The sequence below is a fragment of the Macrotis lagotis genome, chromosome 3 (assembly GCF_037893015.1).
Source record: "Macrotis lagotis isolate mMagLag1 chromosome 3, bilby.v1.9.chrom.fasta, whole genome shotgun sequence".
NCBI classification, from domain to species: Eukaryota; Metazoa; Chordata; class Mammalia; order Peramelemorphia; family Peramelidae; genus Macrotis; species Macrotis lagotis.
This window is the reverse complement of record NC_133660.1, coordinates 203321231-203338792: the sequence shown is the minus strand read 5'-3', so window position 1 is coordinate 203338792 and position 17562 is coordinate 203321231.

The following is a 17562-nucleotide window of genomic DNA, read 5'->3' as shown; positions in this document are numbered from 1 at the left end:
TGCCTTCCCCTGATCTGATAGTCTAATAGTCCTATTGAAAAATCAAATCAATTTAAGTTAGCATACATTGTTCTTGATTCTAGCTCTTGTAATCCACATTTCCTTTACCAATAATCCACTCAGTAATGTGTTCTAGAATTTTGAGAGAAGTGAAAGTCAAGCTCATTAACATATAGTTTGCAGACTCAGCTGTCTTCCCATTTTTTCATGGATAGCTCAGAAGTAACAGATTTAGAACTAGGAGAGGAATTTGAAGTCACTGAGTTCAATTCCTTCATTATACAGATGAGGAAATTGAGCCCAGGTTAGTATTTTCTTTCTTCAATGTTAGAGTACTTCTCTCATATTCTCTAATCTTTGAACATACACTAAATAGTCATCAGTAACTATAGTTGTCATATATCTCACAATTCTTCTAAGCCTTCTACTTGCAACTCAGTTTTTCTCTATCACTGAATTAACTCCTTATCAAAAATGAAGAAAAACATCTTCCCTCCATCATCCATTTCACTCATGTACTTTGTTCATGGTAATTTGGGGATGTTCTTTGAAAACTGACTTTGCCCAAGATTAGCAATACTTAAAAATAAATGATACTACCATACATACCCCCAACAACTAAATTCTTCTCATTACATAACTTCAGTTAGGAATTTATGTGATCTGTTCATTAATCCAGTGCCTCCTTGATGTAGTACTTGCTATTTTTTATGAATGTATTTTTTTATTTCTTCAATTACAGGCAAAGACAGTTTCAGCAGCCTCCCCATGACAGTGAGTAATCTGATATAGGTTTTACATATACAATCATGGTTAACATATTTTCATATTAGTTATATTGTGAAAGAAGAAAGTACTAAAGGGGGAGAACGTGAAAAAAAATTTTAAGTGAAAACAGCATGTATTCTGACCCCATAGTTTTCTTTATGTTTTTGTTTGCTTTTCCTATTGGGTGTGGATTGCATCTTCCATCACAATCTTTTAAAATTATCCTTGATCACTGAATTACTAAGAGTTGATCATCATTCAACATTGTTGTTATTGTATACAATGTTCCTCTAGTTCGGCTCACTTCATTCAATATCAGTTTATACAAGTCTTTCCAGACTTTTCTGAAGTCCATTTACTACTGATTTCTGTTCTTTTTTTTAGTTTTTTGCAAGGCAAATGGGGTTAAGTGGCTTGCCCAAGGCCACACAGCTAGGTAATTATTAAGTGTCTGAGACCGGATTTGAACCCAGGTACTCCTGACTCCAAGACCGGTGCTTTATCCACTACGCCACCTAGCCGCCCCATTACTCCTGATTTCTTATCAAATAATAAGATTCCATTACATTCATATACCACAAGGTGTTCAGTCATTCCACAATTGATGGACATCTGCTCATTATCAATTTTTTTGCCACCACAAAAAGTAACTATAAACAATTTTTTAACATGTGGGTCTTTCCCCCCTTTTTATGATCTGTAGAGATATAGACCTAGCAGTGGTACTGGTGGATCAAAGGGTATGCAAAGTTTTATTGACCTTTGTAGCCCTTGTTTTTAGAATTCAACTCATGCCTCCAATTATTTGGTTTGTTGATATGGTCATCTTTGATATGTAGGAAGAAGAAATAGTAGAATTCTACATGTAAGTCAATGTTTTTGATGATCAACAGATTACAATATTGAAATGAAATTTTGCATTTTTGTAATATCAAGTATTGAGTTTAGAAAAAAGAATATGGAATTAAAATTTCTAGCATCATGATGATCTAGGTTCTCAAACTTCTCAAAGTAAGGGCCATGCAGGTCATGGCACACATATCTCCTAAAGACAGCAATTGCTTTAAGCCTCCTTAGAAGTATTACAGGAGGTGGCTAGGTGGTGTAATGGTTAGAACACCGGCCCTGGAGTCAGGAGTACCTGAGTTCAGATCTGGCTTCAGACACTTAATAACTTACCTAGCTGTGTGGCCTTGGGCAAGCCACTTAACCCCATTTGCCTCACAAAAACTAAAAAAAAAAAAAAGTATTCCAGAAAAAACTACTTAACCAATTGCTGAGTATATAATAGTGAGGATTCATTTCAAGTATGAATTGAACTACATCTGGAGGACAGAGAAGACAGCTTGAAATGGGAGGTCCATAAACATTTTATTTTTCATCATTTTGATAACCATATTGATTTCATTTTAATCCTATATATTTTATTTCATGTATCTAAAAACATATTCTGAAAGAGGATATATAACTTCAACTGACTGTTAAAGGGATCCATCTATGATACAATAAAGGCTAAGAATCCCTGCATCACAGCAATGACAAAATCCCTCCCAATTCTCAAACTCTGATTTTGTAAACTAAAACAAGTGGTTGCCACAATTATTGAGTCAACAAATTCATGAGCTATTTTCATGTTTGTGACTCTACAATTTATCATGCTCTCAAGTTCTTCAGTCTTGTTTTCTGATGGATAAATCTATAACTTTTGATTATATCTACATAGAATTCCTTAACACTTTTGATTACAAACTAATCTAAAAGTCTGGAGTAACACTATAATCTGGTACCTATAAAGCACTATTAGTACCTGATTATGTTGTTCTACATCTCCTGGGAGTTTTGATGCTAGAAAACATGACTAAGTTATTTCTAACTAACTATTTTGTTCAATTTGCTGTGCAGGGTCCAAGATTGGCCAGTGCATTGAACTGGGTATGAAGGACTATTGTATATAGAGAAACATCCTGAGGAATATGTGATTCACAATTCATCTCTATAAATTGTCTGAGAATTAAGGATGCTTTTTATAATGTAATTCTATTATTCTAGGAGGCAGGTATTATGTGTTACACATCTGGGAGCTATTTACATGAAAGTATTTGCTGGATGATGACTTGGAATTAATTCAGGAAGTGGAAAGATTGTAAAGAATCATTGTTCTTCTAGACTAGTTGGTTTAATGTACCAAGAGTACCTCCTTTTCTACAGTAAATTGTCAAGAGGTCTTGCTCAAGAAGCTTTATTGTTTGGTAGAACTATTCATGGGGAAGAACTTGATTAATACTGACCACTTCTCAAAATAATTAAATGGTTCCCAAGTTTTTTACAAGTCTCTGTTGCAACAATTTTTGTTCTGTACTGATTATTTGAATAACACAGATTACTCGCACCTGTCATTCTGACCCTAGATAGAAACATCATCAGAACTGCCATGATTCTACTTCACCCTCTTCAAGCAAGCAGTCAACTTGAAAGGCTTCTAAGAATTCTCTGAAGTTTGGAGTAGAATGGCTAACAAGAATTCCTATCATAAAGCATGTCATTCTATGTTTAAAGGAAGCAGTCTTACTGAATTACTAATGGGATGATCTTTCAAGACTTGACTCAACCACTTCAAACTGGACTTAACTAAGGACTCACAAAATGCACATAAACATATTTACCTGATCTTCTATCTAAATTAATTCATCATTCACTTCCTAGTAACTGACCATATCATAAACAAAACAAAAATATAATTATATCAATAAATACAGTAAAAGCTTTTATAAAAATTCAATGCCCATTCCTATTAAAAAAGTAGAAAAAAATTCAATGAAGACTTTCTTACATTGATAAGCAATATCGATCTGAAACCAAAAACAAAAGTATTGTCTATAATATTTAAATTTCAAGCTTTCATAATTAGGTCTGGGTAAAGCAAGAATGTTCAATATCACCATTTTTATTCAATATTGTATTAGAAATACTAGAAATATTAAACAACTCAAAAAATATTAATTATACATGGTTAGGTTGAAAAATGACAATTCAACCTGTCAATTTACTTATTCAGTGTCATATCAATCAAACTACCAAAGAATTATTCTAAGAGCTAGAGGAAATAATAACAAAATTCACCTGAAAGAACAAAAGGTCAAGAATATCAAGGGAAAAAGGGGCAGAGCCAAAATGGCTGTGGGAAAGCAATAATTCCCAGAAACTCGTTCCCCCCCAAACTCCAAAAACTGTCAAATTATAATTCTAGACAAAATTTAGAGGGGAAGAACCCACAGAAAGACTGCATGATACAATTTCCAGGCCAAGATAACTTAGAAGTTCTATAGAACCACAGCCATGGTGCAGCACAGTCCAGGGATTACCAGGAACAGCTTAAAGGGGTGGTGAGAGAACTCTGTTGCACCAGAGTGAGTATAGTGAGCACTGCCTCAGAACAACTCTGCAGTGGGAATTGGGGAAGCCAGCCTCCATATCCAGAGTACATCCCACAGACAGTAAGGGGATCGGGGAGACTTCAGAAATCTCTCTGCTCTCCCTGGTGCAAGATTCTGCTGTTTGTCCACACTCAGATCCAGGTTGCAGTTTGGGTTTCCATACTAGGATAGCCAAGCAGGGGCCATACTCACAGCTCCAGGGAAGAGGGGAGGGCCTATGGTCATTTACATATCAAAGCACAGGCAAGAAAGCAGTCAGAGCCTCTCATAAGTCCTTGAAGGAATTAAGGTCCCAGTGGGAATGCCCCCCAAAACCCTCCAAAGTCTTGGAAGTGTGGTAAATCAGTCACAGGCTGAGGAAATGAGCAAACAATAGAAAAAGAAGAATCTGACCATAGAAAATTACTTTGATCCCATGGAAGATTCAGAAGATGACAAAATCAAGGCATCTGTACCAAAAACCTCCAAGAGAAATAGATAATGAGCTCAAAAAAGACTTTGAAAAGCAATTAAGGGAGGTAGAGGAAAATTGGGAGGAGAAATGAGAGTGATGCAGATAAATCATGAAAACCAAATCAGCAGCTTGGTGAAATAAAACTATTCCAAAAAAGCCAAAAATTAGAAGAAAATGTGAAATATCTCATTGCAAAAACAATCAACCTCAAAAATAGATCCCGGAGAGATAATTTTAAAATTGAGCTACCTGAAAGTCACAACCAGGAAAAAGAGCCTAGATTTCATTTTTTTGGCAAGGCAGTGGGATTAAGTCACTTGCCCAAGATCACACATCTAGATAATTATTATGTTTCTTGAGACTGGATTTGAACTCAGGTACTCCTGACTCCAGGCTTGGTGCTCTATACATTGCATCACTTAGCCGCCCCCTAGATTTCTTCTTTTCAAGAAATAATACACCAAAATTGCCCTGAGATCCTAGAAGCAGAGGGTAAAACACAAATTGAGGAAATTCACCAATCACCTCCTGTGAAAGAGATCCCAGAAGAAAAACTTCCAGGAATATTATAGCCAAATTCCCAAACTTCCAAATCAAAGCGAAAATTCTAAAAGCTCAGAAACAAACAATTCAACTATGGTGGCTCTCTGGTCAGGATTACACAGGATCTGGCAGCATCTACATTAAGGGCTCATAGGGATTGGAACATGATATTCCAGAAGGCAAAATATTTTGGTTTACAACCAAGAATCAATCACCCAGCAAAACTGAGGATCCTCTTTCAGGGGAAAAGATGGATTTTCAATGAAACAGGGAACATTCAAACTTCTCTATTGAAACAATCAGAGCTGAAGAGAAAGTTTGATCTCCAAGTACAGGACTCTGGTGAACCATAGAAGGGGCGGAAGAGAAGGACTAACTATGAGGAACTTAATGGATTGAACTGTTTATATTCCTGCACAGGAAAAAGATACTGATTAACTCATATGAACTTTCTCATTTATGAGAGCTGTTAGAAGGAGTATATATGTAGACAAGGCATAGGAAGGATCTGAATATAATGGTATAATATGGTAAAAAAGATGGAGTCAATGGGTGATAAAGGAAAAGTACTGGGAGAAAGAGAAAGAAGAGGAAGAAGGGGCTAAGATATTTCACATAAGAGTCAAAAAGAAGCTTTATCAATGGAGTGGAATGGGGGGAAGGTGAAAGGGAATGAGTGAGCCTTCATTCTCATCAGAAATGGCTCTGAGAGGAAATAACATACACACTTAATAATGTATAGAAATTTATCTTATCCTACAGAAAAATGAGAAGGGATAGGATAAGGGGGAATGGGGGAAGGAAAGGGGGGAATAGGTGATAGAAGAGAGGGAAGATCATGGGAGAGGGTACTCAGATACAACAAACCTTTGAACAGGGACAGGGTGAAAGAGAGTGAGAGAATAGAATAAATGAGAATGGGAAGGAATAGAGTGGAGAGAAAAACAGCTAGTAATAGCAACTTTGGGAAAAAATAATTAAGCAACTTGTTTGGTGGACTTATGATAATGAAGGCTACTCATCCCAGAGACAGAGCCATTGGAATCTGAACACAGACTGAAGTATATTTTTTTCTCACTATTACAAGAGTAGTACTCTCACTCTTTATAGTAGTACACTACTAAAAGAGTAATCTCTTACTATTTTTGAGTTTTCTCATCTTCTTGGGGGGAAGGGGGGGTTATGTTTACTCTTAAGATTATTGCAATAATATAAAATAAATAAACCAAAAATAGAAGAGATATAAAACCTGACCCTGAAATTGAACTGCAATGGAAGTCAGGAGTCAAGATGGTCTGACCAAAGAAATTGGAAAAAATAAAAGTGGGAGTTATCTATTAGCTATGATAGAAAGCTTGATTGTTGGAGACATGAATTTGGAGTTAGTAAGAATAGAACTTGGGGAAGAGTTAAAATTACTGTATAGGTATCATGATTAATATGGCTTTATATTTAGCATGTTATACATGTATAATCTATATTAGATTGCTTTCTAGAAGAGGGAAGGAAGGGAGGAGAAAAATGTAAAATTCAAAACCTTGCAAAAAATGATTGTTGAAAACTACCATTGCATGTAGTTGGAAAACTATATAAATAAGATATTTTACAAAATAAAAAAATAAAATAAAAATAAAAAAGAATATCAAGGATACCAGTGGGGGGGGGAGGGTAAATGAAGGAAGGTCACCTAGTAGTACCAGATTTGAAACCACATTATAAAGTGATAATCATCAAAACAATCTGCAACTACCTAATAAATCCAGTGATGGATCAGTGGAGCAGATTAGGTGCACAATGCACAGTTGCAAATGACAACTGTAATCTGATGTTCCTAAAACCAAGATCTAAGATTTTGTGACAAGAATTCACAATCTGATCAAATTGTCTGGGAAAAGTGGAAAGTAGTTTATAAGAATCTAAGCATAGATCAATATCTCACATTGTACACCCAGATAAGGTCAAAGTGGAGAAATGATTTAAACATAAATAAATTAATAATAAATAAGATATGAGTAAGTAAAACGGATAAATTAGTAAAAATATCATAAGGAAATTAGAAGAGCATGGGGAAAATGTACATGTCAGATCTATGGCTAAGGAAATAGTTGATGAATAGAGAGGATCTTGAAAAGTTATGTTGATAAGTACAGGATACTTTTGATTAAATGAAATTCAAAAGGTTTTCCACAAGCAAAACTAATGCAGCCAAAATTAGATGAAAACTGGTGGGAAAATTGACAGTATGTTTCTCTGACAAAGACCTCATTTCTCAAATATGTGGTGAGATGAAACAAATTCATAAAAATATGGGCCATTCTTCAATCAAAAAATAGCTGAAGAATATGAACGGGCAGTTTTCCAGAGAAAAAATACAGTTATCAACATTTACATGAAAAAATACTCTGCTTAATTGGAGAAATGCAAATTAAAACAATTCTGAGATGCCACCTCAGAGTTTTTAGATTAGCTAATGTCACAGAAAAGTAAATGACAAATGCTGGAAGTGATGAAAAAAAATAAGCACATTTATCTACTACTGCAAGTGTTGTAAACTGTTCCAACCATTCTGGAGAGCAATTTGAAACTTTGCCCAAAGGGTTATTAAAGTGTACATACATTTTTTTTGGCCTAGTCCTACCACTAGGCTGTATCCCAAATAGGTCAAAGAAAAGGGAAAAGCACCTGTTTGTACAAATAAGTTTACAGTAGCTTTTTTTGTGGTGGCAAAGAAATAGGAATCAAGGGGCTACCCATCAACGGGGGAATAGCTAAACATATTTTGGTATATGATTGTAATTATTTTAATGATTATAATGGAACACCATTGTGTTTTAAGTAATGAAGAATGGGATGGTTCCATAAAAACTTGGGGAGACATATAAACTGATGCAAAGTGAAGTGAGAAGAAAAAGAACATCATAAACTGTAACAAATATTATAAGGATGATAAACTGTGAAAGACTTAGCTACTCTGATCAAGATAATGATGCAAGACAATCCCAAGACAACACTTTCAGAAAGAAAAATGATGAACTTTGCATGCAAATCGAAGCATGCATTTTTAAATTTTTAAAAATTTTTCTTGTGATTTTTTGTTTTTCTTTCTGTTTTTTTTTTGCAACATACCTAACATGGAAATGCTTTGCAAGATTCCACATATATAATCAATACACATCCTTCCTGAAGGAGGAAAGAGAAGAACATAAGATGTAAATTTATTTTTAATAAATAAAAAATAATGAAATGAAATTCATTTAATGAAATGAATACAAATATATTAAGACATGATTGTAGGACATGTTAAATTTCTTTAAGAGTTTAGTAAAATAAAAATAAACTTTTCCCATTCAAATTAAAAAGCACTTGAATATGATTGACAAACCCCTTTGGTGTCTGAGGACCAAAGATTAGGATTGTTGTAGGATAACTCTAGCACAGCAAATCTAATCAAGTCAATTCTTAGAAAATATCCAATGTTAATCATAAGAAATTACCAGCAACAATATAAAGTGATTTTTTCTCAAATGGATGACAACAGTATTATTGATTTTTTATAATCAATATATTACAGTGGTAGCCTTCCAAAGAGTACTCTTTTCTAGTTCAAAAATTATAATAGTCAAGGAGGAAAATGTTTGAATACTAATTAGTAAATATTTTAGTGAAAGTTTGGCGACTTTTTTTTTGGATTTCTATGGTTGCATGCTATATCTTAGAGAAAGGTTAGTTTTGAATAATTTTCCAGTAATACCTGCTCATTTCTGTTCATTTATCCACTACTGCCAGATATAGGGATTTGGTGAGCTTGGCCAGCCTCTTCACCTTAGTGATCCCCTACTTTCCTCATCTATTAAAATGAAAAAGTTGGAATAAATTATCTTCCTGTGTTTCATTATTCTAACAAAATCCTTGCCAATAACAAGGTTCCTTTTCTTTCACACTTAGTGCTAGTATCCAACTCCCATCATCCTCCTGTCACACCTGAACATATGCAAACATCTAACTTGATATTAATGCAAATGAGATGGTTTAGATGGAAAAAGGGAGTTACCTTTACTGCTTACCTTTGGGGATTGTATTGGGCATCACAACAGCTTACACAGCTGCTAGATCCAAGAAAAATGGTAAACACCTTGACTGCAATCCTTATGACTGGAAGAACACTTTTAAAAAAATCCTATAAAACAAGCTAAAAATTCTTCAGAGGAAAGTGAAACTAAGAAGAAACAAATCTGCCATAACTGTCTTTTTAATTAGATTTAAAAAGTCAGGAATGAAAAGGGATACAGCATATATCTCCCCACAACTGCATAAAATCTGAATTACAACATTAGTTCAGATGAGCTTGATGCCATCACTGGCACAGGCCAACAGAAGCAGTCTAAATAAAGACTGAAACATCTGTCTGCTGAGCGAAAAGGAGCTTTTTTTCTTTTTTTTCAAAGAATTTCAGGGGAAGGCCAGGAATAGAACTTACATAATCACTATTGATCTAGAAGATGAAGCAAACATCAAATTAATGAATTTTTTTAGATTGGTTGGTAGAGCAAGTTCTAATGACATTATTAAAAAAATTTATATGTTCAAATCAAATCAACCATTTTTACTGATAACTTTCTGGGTATAAAGCTCTTGAGATAATACCCAGAAGTAGAAAGTAATAGCTTCTGCCCTCAGGAAGCTTATACTTTACTTGAGGATGTAAGAACTGAATGCATGAAAAAGTAAATAGCAATAAATCTTTTAACCAAAGAAGAGATGCCCTGATGTACCATCATGGAAAAAGCAGAAGACCTGGTTTCACTCTGCCACTTTAAAACTATGTCCCCCAAGTTACTCCAACTCTTGGTTTTAGTTCCTTCTTTCTAATGTGGCACAAATAACACTGATTTCCCTCATCACCAGTTTATTGTGAAGGTCAGATGAGACCATTTATATGAAATCTTGATGATGGGGAAAGAAAGTACCCTAGCAAAATGCTGGTTAGGGTACAATATAGCTAGATCTTATCAACTTAGTTTACTACTATAAAGAATATAGTTCAGGGCTTGTTAGTACACTCAGAGTTGATCTTTTTTTTTTCCAGAATATGCCAAGCAAAACTTGCTTTTTCCTCCAGGGCTTTTACCTACTACTATTTTCTAAACTTCAAGGATTACTGAACCTTGTAACACAAAGCATCTAGCTTCCTGACCTTCCTTGATCTCTGAGTCAGCTTGGTTCTCTGCATTCAGAAATCTGTCTTATCCCAATTACCTTGTCCTTCTACTCCTTTCCACTGCTACTATAAGATTCATCTACTCCATTTCTACCTTCACACATTCCAGACTATACTAGTACATTTATTATAAGAAAAAGAAAAGAGAGAGAAGAGAAAAACAGCATGTGTGTGTGTGTGTGTGTGAGAGAGAGAGAGAGAGAGAGAGAGAGAGAGACAGAGAGACAGAGAAAGTCAGAGACAGAGAGATAGATTTATTGCCAGAAGATTGGCCATCAAATGAATATTTCTGACTATTCAAAACCATCTATTAAGATGGAGGTGGACTAGGAGTGAAAACTTGATATCTGAATTGCTGAATGACAGACCTTCCCCAAATTTCTGTTCCTTGGATTTCCAGGGTTAAAAAAAGTTACTCATTACAATTATTTTGTACCTGTCTGTTTCTTGGGTCAGAGAGCAGACTCAGGCTATCATCAGGCCCCTATTTGAAGCTTTATCCTAGTCAGAATGAGGCATTAAAGTGGGACTTGGTGAAGTCTTTCATATAAGTGGGAAAATGTTATCCTAAGTTTTGAGTTCATATAACTTCTTAAAGAAAAGTAGCTCCTTTTAGACATGCCTAAATGAAAGCAAGCAAATTTTTTCATTAATAATTAATAATCTTATATGCATCTAAAAGTACAATCAATTTCAGTGTATGAAGGTATAGGAGAACTCAAATAAGATGTGATACTAAATTTGGTAATGTGGCTAAAAAAATCTTCCTCTGAAATTAAAGCTGGAGCAAAACAAAACTGATGACATTAGTTATCTTAAGAAATAATCCATCCATCAGAAGAGATAGTTGTAAAGTTGTTACTGATGAGATTTTAGTCCTTCCTAATCTCATCAAGATGACAAAAATGCAAAATAAGAGTAGTTGTGACCTAATTAGTTATAACATGGTCAAAGTAATATTGTCATAACAAAAAGAAGAAAATGCAATTTGAATGGAAGCTAAAACAAGGAAAGTCAAAAATTAAGTCTTTGTTAATACTTTGCACATATTTAAATTGTTTTATTCACCACTGTCCATAAGAGATTTGTGCTTTGACTGTACAAGATAGGATATTAGGAAACAAGTATCCCAATCTGGGGGGGTTCCATAGTTGAATCGTGTTAAAAGAAATATCTTGCCAGGGATAGCCTGGTCAGACTGCATTTTAGAGTCAATGCTAGATGTATAGTTTTAGGAAGAACACTGATAAATCAGAACTATGCAGAAGATAGTGACCCAGATAGTGGACTGTGTATATGGTGGGAACTGGAGGAGGGTGAATTAGGTAAAAGATACAGGGGATTGTTAACTTAGAGAGGATATCCTCTGTTTTCAAAAACTTGATGGATTATCATGTAGAAAGTGATTAGACTTGCTCTACTTGGTCCCAGTTCAGTCTAGGGCCAATTCATTATAAATTAGCAAGAGGTAGATTTTGATTCTAGATTGTATGGAATGTCCCAAAATCCTTAGTGCATCATTAAACTGGTAACTCTTTAAACTGCATGAAGACTTTTGGGACATTCTATAAATTGGGGCAGAGGGTAGGGCATGGAGAATATTCCCTAATAATGAGAGCTGACTTAAATTTTAACTTTCTTGTGAGTTATTGAGTTCCTTGTTATCACTAGAAGTTATTAAACAAAGTCTGAATGATTATTTTTAATGTATTAGTAGAGATTCAATATCAAGTTTTCTGCTAAGCTTTTGAGATCCTTCCTAACTTTGATTCTATTATTCCTCAGGACCATTCAACTCCCCTTGTCCCAATTCCACATTTACTGGGCAATCTTCGAGTTATCAATTTTCCTTCTTTAAAATAAAATTTAAACATATTTTATTTTTTCTCATATTCCTGTTATTCCAAAATGACTCCCTCCAAAGAAGCAGAGCTAAGTATAGTAAATCACATATTTATGATTTTTTCATAAAGGAAGCTCTGATCAGGTGATTCTCTTAGTCATTCAATATCTACTTTCTACTATTTTCCAGATAGTTGTTAAGTGCTCCATAGATTCCAATGGCTCCCTATTGCCTCTAGGACATTGACTTGCATATGGAATTGCACAAATTCAGAGGAAGGCAATGTCCAGCCTGGGACCCCAATAGTGACCACAAAATCATATGGTCTGGCACTGCCAAGGCAACCACAGGTGGTACACAAAATTCAATAAACCTAGAAGGTTTCTAGGGGTGAATTAATTAAATGTTTGCCCAAGTATGGCTCACAAATGATGTTAGAAATATCCTTGGCAGGATGTTCCTTGGCAGAAAAAAGTTTTCTATCACTGTTAATTTCATCAGTATCTGGAAAATTGCAGAATTTCCTGGAAGAGATTTATAATCATGCATTTATAATCATGACCATTCATATAGAAAAGAACAAGTGGATGATGAACATCTATTGCCCAAATAATAGCATGCCTTTGGATCACCAGTTTATCACACTTTCCCATTATTATGTATATCTGGAATAGAAAGAATAGATGGACAGTATATTGGACCCAGATCTGAATAAAAGCAAGTGAGCAGATTAAACTGTCTTTGGGAAATTGCAAGGCTTATTCTCAAGCTTCCCATAATAACAAAATTATATACTTTTTAAAATTATTGTCTTGTATTTATTTTATTTTGCATATATATGCATGTGATACATAAACACATACATATATACATATATGTATGTGTTTATGTATCACATGCATGTAGTCCCCACCTCCCCTACTCTGTGAATCTTTCCTTTTAGGAAAGATTTTTATTTATTTAAACATTACTAAAACATTACTAAAATAGTCTTGTTGTAAGAGTAAACATAATACCCCCACAAAAATAAACAAACCTCACTAGAAATAAAGTGAAAGAAAGAGAAAAAAATGTACTTCAGTCTGTGTTCAGAAACCATCAATTCTGTCTCTGGGGAGGACCACATTCTTTTTCATAAGTTCATTGGAGAAGTTACTTCCATATTCCATAGTTGCTATTGCTGATTGTAATTCCCTCCATTCATTCCTCCTACTCCCATTTATTCTATTTTCTCTCTCCTTTCACTCTATCCCTCTTCAAAAGTGTGTTTTGGGGAAACTGAGTGGCCCAGTGGACAGAGCACCAACCCTAGAGCCAAGAAGCCCCAAAGCCACATCTTAAGATTAAAAACCAGACACCCAGCAACCACCCAGCCATGTGGTCCCAGGTAGGTCACACAACCCTACCACCTTGCAAAAAAACAAAAAAGTGTGTTGTATCTGATTACCCTCTCCCATGATCTTCACTCTCCTCTATCACCTATACCCCCCCTATCTCTTTTCCTCTTCTTTTTCCTCTGTGGTAAAAGATTTCTATACCCTGGTAAGTGTGTGTTTGTTTTCTCTCTGAGCCATTTCTGCTGAGAATGAAGGCTCATTCCTGCCCCCTCACCTTCCCACCTTCCCCTTCATTGCAAAAGCTTTTTCTTGACTCTTTTAGATGAAATATCTTAGCCCATTCTCCCTCTCCTTTCCCTTTCTCCCAGTACATTCATTTCCCTTCTCACCCATTTTTACAATATATTATACCATATATTTCAGCTCTCTCCTGTGTCTATATATGCTCATTTTAACTGCCCTAATAAGTGAGACCCCTGTTCTGTGGATGACCACAAGTCCTCCCCTCTGCCCTGGAGCTGTGAGGAGGATCCCTATTCCCCTATGGTAGTATGGGGGCCCAGACGGTGTCCTGGATCTGAATATGGACAAAGCACAAGAGTCCTATCCCAGGGACAGAGAAGAGCCCTCGACAGTCTCCCCCCACCCCATTTCCTTCAGTGGGCTGAGCACTCCCGGTGCAGCTGCCAGGCAGTTCCTTGTTATGCAGCTCTGTGGGACTGCTTCTGTTTCCCACCGAGAGCTGCAGCTGCATTGAGGGCCATGGCTGCACTAAGGACCACGCTAGCCTGGACTCCACACTCACTCTGGCAGAGGTTTCTCGCAGATCTTCCAAGTTGTACTTGGTATTCGTCAGGTTGCCAGGTTGGAGACTGCTTCTACTGCCACGAGCTGTCGCTCCCTAGGATCCAGGAGCCAGGTCTATACTTTTCAAAACAACTTTCTTCTAATACAAACTATGGTAGTAAAATATAGAATACCATCCAGCAAAATCCTATACAGAAAGGCAAAGTATGAACAAATGAGATTGTGTGAATAGGCTGCAATCAATAACTAGTTGAGGTGAAGATTAAGATGAAGAGATGTCAATATGGAATTGTATGATAGGAAGAAAAAATGATGTGGGTGAGAGATGACAATTAGGCATCCAGAGAACTCCACTGCTACCCTGTCCCATTGTCAGGAGAAGATGAGTCATGCAGGGAATTCATAATCATAAACTTTTAAGAAGACATAGGCAAAAGAATAGAAAACATCATTGGAGAGGATTTCCAATTCGTGAAATCACATATCTATTTGAGTATACTTATGTTCATATAAGGCCTTTATATTTTATAGTTGATTCAAAAGATTAAATAATATGCCAAATGAATCATGGAGGAAAAGGACCTTAATGCACAAATATATTTACAGCAGCTCTTATTTGTAGGAGCAAAGAATTTGAAACTAAAGGGTAGTCCCTGATTGGGGAATGATTGAATGAATTATGGTAAATGAATATAATGTATTAATGATAAATGTAATAAAAATGAATGTGGCAGGTTCAGAGAAACCTATGATAACATATGAAGTATAGCTGAGAAAAGTGAGTAGAATCAGGAAACAAGATTTAAACAATAGAATCAACAATGAAAAAATTGAGAAATTTTGATAGACTTAATTCTGATTGAGGCAATGGTCAACCATGATTCCAAAATACTTAGAATGAAGAAATCGATCCCTCTCCTGACAGAAATACACAATCAAGATGTAGAATGAGGCATACATTTTTCTTCATGATTGATATGGCACTTGTTTTGTTTTACAATACTTATTTGCTAAAAGGATTGTTTTCCCCTTTTTTCCAATGGTATTGGTGCAAGATGAGAGGGAGAAAAGATAAATGTTTGACAACTTTAAAAAATATGGGAGACTTCTGCGGTAGAGTCAAGAGATGGTGCCACAAAGCTAGGAAGGTTCTGGAGCTTTTCCTGAAACAACTTTTAATGAAGTCCCTAACCTGATCCTAAAAGTGACAGAAACCACCAAAAAACAAACATAGTGAAACAGCTTTTCAGCAAGATATCTTCGAGGAACTACAAGAGAAGGTGCATTGAATGGGTAAAAAGGGGAGGAAAGCCCAGTCTAGGCGGGAGAGCTGGGAAGCTAGCAAGAAGCTTTTAGTCATAGTGTTGTTAAGTCCTGGTGCAACTCTTCCATCAATGAGAATCCCAACCCTAGCTCAGAGAGCAAGGTTTTGAGCCCTGGGAAGCTAGTGTGGTATTGGACTACCTATCCCCAGACCAGGGAGCAGAGTGGTAACTTCTGTGTCTGAATACAGATTGTGTCTGAATATAGACTGAAGCACATTTCTTTTCCCTTACTTAATTTTTCTTGATTTTTCTCTTTGTTTATGAGAGGATTATACTTACTTATATAACATGACTATTGTAGTAATGTGTTTCATGTCTACCCATTTTTAACCTACACCAAGTAACTTGATTTCTCCATGGGGGGGTGAGGTGGGAAGAAGGGAGAGAATTTGGAATTCAAGGATTTGGAAATGTTGAAACTTATTTTTGCAGGTAGCTGAGGTAAAAAAAAACTCAATAAAATTAAAAAAGAGGAAAAAAGAAGTAGGAAATCACAGTCGGGATTATGCAAGATAGCAGTTTTGTCACTAAAGGATGGGAGGAATATGATATACTAGAGGATAAATTCAGCATAATTTTTCAGGGGTAAAGATGGATTTCAACAAATTAAAGGAATTTCAAATTTATCTGATAGAGAACTCAATAGAAAGATTCAAAAAATGGGTAAAGGGGAAAATGAAGGGGGAATGTTAGTTAACTCTTTAGAATTATATTTCTCTTAGGACAATTGAAAGGAATATATTTAGATAGGGTATGGGTATAAATTGACTGTGATATGGTCAAACTCTTAGTTCTTGAGGACTGTCATCCTATTGGGTCAGTGGAAGGAAGGATACTTGAAAGGGGTATAAATTGACTGTGAGGCTTGTATTTATATTGGGACACCTGGAGAGATTGTTCGTGAAAAGAGGGTATGAGTTTTAATTACTTACGATGTAAGGATGCTTATCAGGACAGTTGAAAGGAGTATACTTTGAGAGAGGATATGTGTACAAGATAAGTATAAAACAAGAAATGAAAAAGAGAATTATACAAGGAGAAGATGTTAGAGGATAAATGATACCATATGAAGAGGCCCAAAGAACCTGTTATAGTAAAGGGAAATAAGGAAGAGTGTGTGAGCATTGAGTAAATCTTTCTTTCAACAGATTTGGATTAAAGAAGAAATAACATACATTTTCAAATGAGTTTGGATATTTATCCTACCCTTTATGGAAGTAAGGGGGAAGAGGAAAGAAAGGAGAAGGTGAAATTGATAAAAAGGGAAGGGATAAATAGAAGTAAAGCTAAAGCTAAAAGTTAAAAAAGAAAATTAAAGGGGAAAGGGAGAAGAAAAAGGAAGAGAGCTTGTAGAATGGAAGGCAGATTGAGAGATGAGAAGGGACAAGGAGAAAGGAAAGGAAATAGTAAAAGAGGAGAAGATAATATGGACAGAAATATAGAATTAATAATCTTAACTGTGAATGTGAATGGAATGAACTCTCCCATAGAACAGAAGTGGAGAGCAGAGTAGATTAAAAACCAGAATCCTACAATGTTATTTATAAGAAATACATTTGTAGCAGAGAGAGATACACACAGGTTAAAGATAAAAGACTGGGACAGAATATATTATGCTTCAGTTGATGTAAAATAACAAACAAATAAAAAAAGCAGGGATAGCAATCTTGAACTCAGACAAAGCAAAAGCAAAAATAGTCCTGATTAAAAGGGATAAAGATGGAGGAAGACATTGTACAGATGTGGCTAACTAAAAAAAGTGTTTGTAAAATTTTGCGAATATTCCTTATAATACTTCTCAATTGGGAAATAACAGAACAAGATATATTATAT